At 41.6% G+C, this 6367-nt stretch overlaps 1 pseudogene; it reads right to left on the reverse strand.

Annotated features, from left to right (window-relative positions):
• Window positions 1-3224: 3224 nt before the first annotated feature.
• Window positions 3225-3343, reverse strand: LOC137771082 (5S ribosomal RNA; annotated as a pseudogene).
• Window positions 3344-6367: the final 3024 nt, after the last annotated feature.

Raw genomic sequence — 6367 nt, forward strand, 5'->3', positions numbered from 1 at the left:
ACGAAATTGAGTTATTTGTAGTGAGGTGGACGGACCTAGAGTCTGTTATACAGAGTGAAGTAAGTCAGAAAGAGAAAAACAAATACCGTATGCTAACACATATATATGGAATCTAAAAAAAAAAAAGGTCGTGAAGAACCTAGAGGCAGGACGGGAATAAAGATGCAGACCTACTAGAGAGTGGACTTGAGGACATGGGGAGGGGGAAGGGTAAGACGGGACAAAGTGAGAGAGTGGCATGGACACATATACACTACCAAATGTAAAATCGATAGCTAGTGGGAAGCAGCCGCATAGCACAGGGAGATCAGCTCGGTGCTTTGTGACCACCTAGAGGGGTGGGATAGGGAGGGTGGGAGGGAAGGAGACGCAAGAGGGAAGAGATATGGGGATATATGTATATGTATAGCTGATTCACCTTGTTATAAAGCAGAAACTAGCACACCATTGTAAAGCAATTATACTCCAATAAAGATGTTAAAAAGAAAAAGAAAAAAAAATCTACCAACAATAAATGCTAGAGACAGTGTGGAGAAAAGGGAACCCTCCTGCACTGTTGGTGGGAATGTAAATTGATACAGCCACAATGGAGAACAGTATGGAGATTTCTTAAAAAACTAAAAATAGAACTACCATACGACCCAGCAATCCCACTACTAGTAGCAATCCTACTACTGGGCATATACCCTGAGAAAACCATAATTCAAAAAGAGTCATGTACCACAATGTTCATGGCAGCTCTATTTACAATAGCCAGGACATGGAAGCAACCTAAGTGTCCATCGACAGATGACTGGATAAAGAAGATGTGGCACATATACACAATGGAATATTACTCAGCCATAAGAAGAAATGAAATTGAGTTATTTGTAATGAGGTGGGTGGACTTAGAGTCTGTCATACAGTGTGAAGAAAGTCAGAAAGAGAAAAACAAAAACACATATATATGGAATCTAATTTAAAAAAATGGTTCTGATGAACCTAGGGGCAGGACAGGAGTAAAGATGCAGATGTAGAGAATGGACTTGAGGACACGGTGAGGGGGAAGGGTAAGCTGGGACGAAGTGAGAGAGTGGCATGGACATATATACACTACCAAATGTAAAATAGATAGCTAGTGGGAAGCAGCTGCATAGCACAGGGAGATCAGCTCGGTGCTTTGTGACCACCTAGAGGGGTGGGATAGGGAGGGTGGGAGGGAGACACAAGAGGGCAGGAATATGGGGATACATGTATACGTATAGCTGATTCACTTTGTTATACAGCAGAAACTAACACAACAATGTAAAGTAATTATACTCCAATAAAGATGTTAAAAAAAAAAAAAAAGGAAGAGGAATAATCAGCCACCACATTTTCCCCAAGCCCATGACTCTTTCTTATTTTACTGCTATATTTTGAGAAACAAATAATCACCCGTCCCAGTGAATGCATCGAGGAAACAATTTATTACGGGTCATTAGTGGAAGATGCTCTTTGGATTCTGTGCAGCACAGGATCCTCAGATGCCTCATGGGGAGAGGAGGAGGGGCACTGTCTGGTGAGCCATATTTTTTTTTAGTGTATTTGCATTTTATGTCAATTTTTTTTCATCGGAATTATTTTTTCTTGACTGTGTAATATATGTCAGAAATCAGAAACCAAATCCTTCTTCCTAGTCAATATTTAGGTCATAAATGTCTACTGCGTGTCTCATCCCAGGATCATAGACAAAAAGAGAAACAAGCACAAAGAGTGTTGGGCTGGAAAAGACTTCAGGGATGATCTAATTTAACTTCCTCCATCGTCATGAATTCGTGGGTTTTGCTGCTGCTGTTGATGGGTTTGTTCGTTTGAACACTTACTCTGTACCAGGCATTGTGCTAAGCAGTTTACGTGGCTTGTCTCTTTAAATACTCACACAAAAACAACCCACTACTGTTTGACTTATTTTATAGGAAATTGAGGCTTAGAGGGATTAAGTAACTTACCCAGGGTCAAAGAACTAGGAAATGAATGCCTTCAGGATTTTAACCCAGGACTGAGCAACTCCAGAACTTGCCCTTGTCAACAAGAGTTCCAAGGACAGACTTTAAACTCTCGTTCACGGGCAAAACAGAAACTACCAAGCTCTTGTTCTCTCACAGTCAAGATTGCCTTATCATTTTTCATATTTTAAAACTGAGGCCCAGAGACTCAAATCAATGAACCAAGGCCACAAAAGTACCTAATAGCACAGCCAGGATGGAACGCGGGACTCTCTCTTGAAACGCCCACTCTCAATCCAGAACCATCGGCAAATTATTTAAATGAAATGGATTTCCCCCAACTTTTAAAGGAACTCGATGTTTCATGAGGTCACATGATTCTGCATGCCTCTACCTTTCTAACATTCCACCTAATTTCCTTTTGCTTGAGTCTTCATTTGCCTACCCCTCAAATGTTGATGATCCTGGGCTTCCCCATCTTTGGCCTCTTTGCTCTTTACTCTTCTCACCAACGTCTGGCCATTCCCATGAGTGTAGTTATCACTAACTAATCATTTCCAAATTTCTGTCTTTGGCCTGGACTGTCCCCTGAGCTCCAGACCCAAGTGTACAACAACCCTCTCTGAATGTCGAAGAAGCACCTAAATTGACAGTATCTAATACCAAATATATGATTCTTTCCAATCCATTCTCCCATATTCCGTCTCTCCCATTCCTTCCACCTGAGACTCATGACCCACCAGTGCACAGGTCCACAAGTCCTGTGGACTTCTATCTCCTAAAATAGATCCTAATTTTGTCCCTTATTTTCCACTGCATTTGTTATAGTTTAAGACCTCATCATCTGTCGTAAATATAACAGATGTTGTAGTAGACTTCCTGCTCCATTCCCAATCTATCTTCCAATCACGCTCCAGAGTGATATTTCTGAACATAACCCATGGCATTAATCCCCTGCCTAAAACCAATTCATTGATTTTGTATCATTTACTGGGAGGAAAAGAACACCATATTCTATATCATGACTCATAAGGATCTCCATGATCTGATCCATTGGGAACCCTCTAGCCTCAGCCCCTGCTCCCACATCATATTTTATTCTCGAAATCCCAAACTACTTTTGGTTCCCCAAAAACACCAAGCTATTCTGTGTTATGCCTTTGCTTATGCTGTGCCCTCTTACAGAAAGACTTTCCCCACCTACCTCCTCCTGTCATTCTAGAGAATTCCTAATCAGCTTAAAAAAAAAAAAAAAAAAGCCTACAGCACTGGGTATTCCCAGGTGGTCTCCCATCCAAATACTAGCCAAGCCCGACCCTGCTTAGCTTCTAAGATCAGATGAGAAGCAGCACATTCAGGGTGGTGTAGCTATAGACCTAATCAGTGCTTAAAACAGACCTCACAGGTCATCTTCCACCTCCATTCTCCTCTAGTAGCTTCTGCTCCTAGTGTAGCTACTGTTTCTTGTGCATCTTTATTCCCTGGACACTCATTGCTGCATTTTCCAGAATGCACGGTAATTATTTGCACAGATGTCTGTCTAGTCATATGGACAATGAGTGCCTTCAGATGTAAAACACATACACACCGTCCAGATATATCTACTCAGATGGTACTCACACTCATTCAGATATTCCATGTGTCCTGATATTTATACACACTTATTCAGACGTTTTTGCAAATATATTGAGGTTCACTTATGTTCCTCACACATCATTCCAATGTTACGTGTGCTTGTATAGCTTTCACAGTGTTTGTTCAGGTGATACATACGTCCCTTAAATGTTACATGTGTTCACTTAGATCTGCCATGTGCCCATGTAGCTGTTAATCAGCTCACTGAAATGCTACACATAGGTATCACTCATACTTAAAACAGTAGTTCTCAAAATGTGGTTCCCAGACCAGCAGCACCAGGATCATCTGAATGCATATTCTTGGGCCCAACCCCAGACCTTCTGATTCAGAAACTCTGGGGAAGAGTTCCCAGCAACGTGTGCTTAACAAGTCCTGTAGGTGATTCTGGCACACACTCAAGTTTGAGACCCACCAACTTAGATGTTACACATCCTCATTCATATGTTCTACTAACACAGGTGACACACACGTTCACGAAAATGTTACACATGTTAGTTGTTTTAAAAACAGATTCATTTAGATAGTAAATAGCTCAAACATTACACACTGATATTCAGATCATGCTCGTGCTTATTCAGAAAGTCACACCTGAGACATCACAAACCCTCATCAGACACTACACATGCTCGCTGAGATGATACACATGTTCGCTGTGTTGTTAAAAATGCTTACCTAAATCTTACATATGTTAAACTATTCATTTTGATCTTCCACACTCACGTGTTTATTTAGATGTCACCTACCCTTTTTCAGATAATATATCAATACATGTTCACTCAGACCTTACACATGTTCATACATGTTTCACAACGCACACAGATGTTTCACAAGCCCATTCTGATGTTAAAGGTGCTTATTCAGATCACACGTGCTCACTTTCACGTCCATGGGACCATTCAGTTGTATGCTCACTCATTCAGAAACTGCTGTGCCCACTCCATATGCACTGCTAACCAACCCCTGCTATAGATGAAGGGTTATCTTCTGCTCTAGCCACTTCCCATCGTGAGGATGGTATCTTCTTTAGAAAGGTTCCCCTTGACTTGGTCTCCTATGGCACCTGCCCTCTCTCCTGATGCCGTTGCTGTGTCTCTCCCTTTGTAGCCTCTCCTGGCTCATCAGCTGCCTCACAGTTTCTGTGATCTCAGGGCAGCTCAAGCTCACCATTGTTTACACGGAATATATATCTGTTCCCCACACTCAAATACCCTCACCTACTTGGGGAAAGTTGTTTCAGCAACTGTCAGCCTTTCACTGGGTTTGAATGTGCTTTTAACCACACCTTCTGTCGCCTTTGGCAACCCCCAGTTATATACCTACAAGGCTTTCCAAGTTCAGAGGAGCTTTTGATTGGTTCCACTTCATAATTTTATCATTGCCTTGGCCGCAATCAATAAGGGGGGCTTATGCAGTGATACTAGATCAACATCCAAAACAAGGAGTACTGATTTGAGCACTTAGCATGAACTCAACCTCCTTTAGTGGCCCAGAAATACTTCTGTGCTTGTCCCAAGTGTTTCTTCCTCCAATTTACAGAGAAAGAGCTATTTTATGTTTGGAATCAGAATGTTACTAATTTGAATCTTGGTTCCACCACTTACTGGCTATGTGATCTTGAGAAAGTCATTTAATGACTAAGTCCCTTGGAATAGGGACTAAGTCAGAAGTTTAGTCCCACTAATTGAGGCACCTGAGGAATAGAGGACGAGGGAATATTGAAGTTAGAAAACTGGGTACAAGGGGACAATTCCAGGATGGACAATTTCAAGGTCTGAGAAAGGAATAGAGAGCTTGATAAACACAGACTATAGGGTCACTGTTCAGATACCACACTCTGAGTCAGATGAGCTGCAAAGCCACTGACAGCACGGCTTGGAACTTGTGGTCACTGCTTGGGCCTGACACTACCACTCGTTGGGGAGGAGGACTGGGGCTTCTTGAAACTTCCTGCCTTAATAGCAGATTGGTTTTAGAACTGAGATAGACTGAAGCGTTCAGGGATGTCATTAGTGAGCTGAGAAAAGTAGAAGCAAGGAAATGGGGGTTCAAATTGGTGACAGAAGTGCTGCTAGAGTGGGTTTCACATTTCTGTGACATTTAAGTCATAAGGCAGTGCATATTAACCAAAAAGGCCACCAGGCTGTACACGTTCACTCCTTAAATAGGTAACATGTATAGAGTGCTTAGAACAGTGCCTGATCCAGAATAAGGACCACATAAGTGTTTTCTAGTGTGATGGTATTTATGAATTAACTCAACAAATATATAGTATGCACTTGCTATGTTTCAGTTGTTAGGGATAGACAAAATAAAATCATAACTCCTTAACTCAAGAGAGAAATAATCTGCTAATAGCCTAATTTAGAGAAACATAAAAACAAAAGGAAGGAATGTCCAATTCTGCCTGGGTCTGGTGAGGCAGGGGTGTCCCAGGGAGCATTTCTGATGTGTTTGTGTGGACTCTTGGGTAGTCAGCAAGAAGACGGAGAAAGTAGGGTATTCAGACAGAACACTAGCAAGTGCAAAGGTAATACATTCAAGGAAATGGAGGGAGCCAAAGGAACTATACAGAGAATGGGGAAAGGTCATGCAATAGAGGAAGGTTAGAACCAAATCACAAATGGCCTTGAATGTCTTGATAAAAGATTAGGCCTAAATCTGTAGGCAATAGGGAGCTACTGAAGGTTTTTGAGCAGGAGAATGACTTGAGTTGATTTATGTTTTAGAAATATCGCTCTTGCTACATTGTGAACAATATCAGG

This window comes from Eschrichtius robustus, chromosome 10, assembly GCF_028021215.1.
Source record: "Eschrichtius robustus isolate mEscRob2 chromosome 10, mEscRob2.pri, whole genome shotgun sequence".
In the NCBI taxonomy this organism is placed as follows: domain Eukaryota; kingdom Metazoa; phylum Chordata; class Mammalia; order Artiodactyla; family Eschrichtiidae; genus Eschrichtius; species Eschrichtius robustus.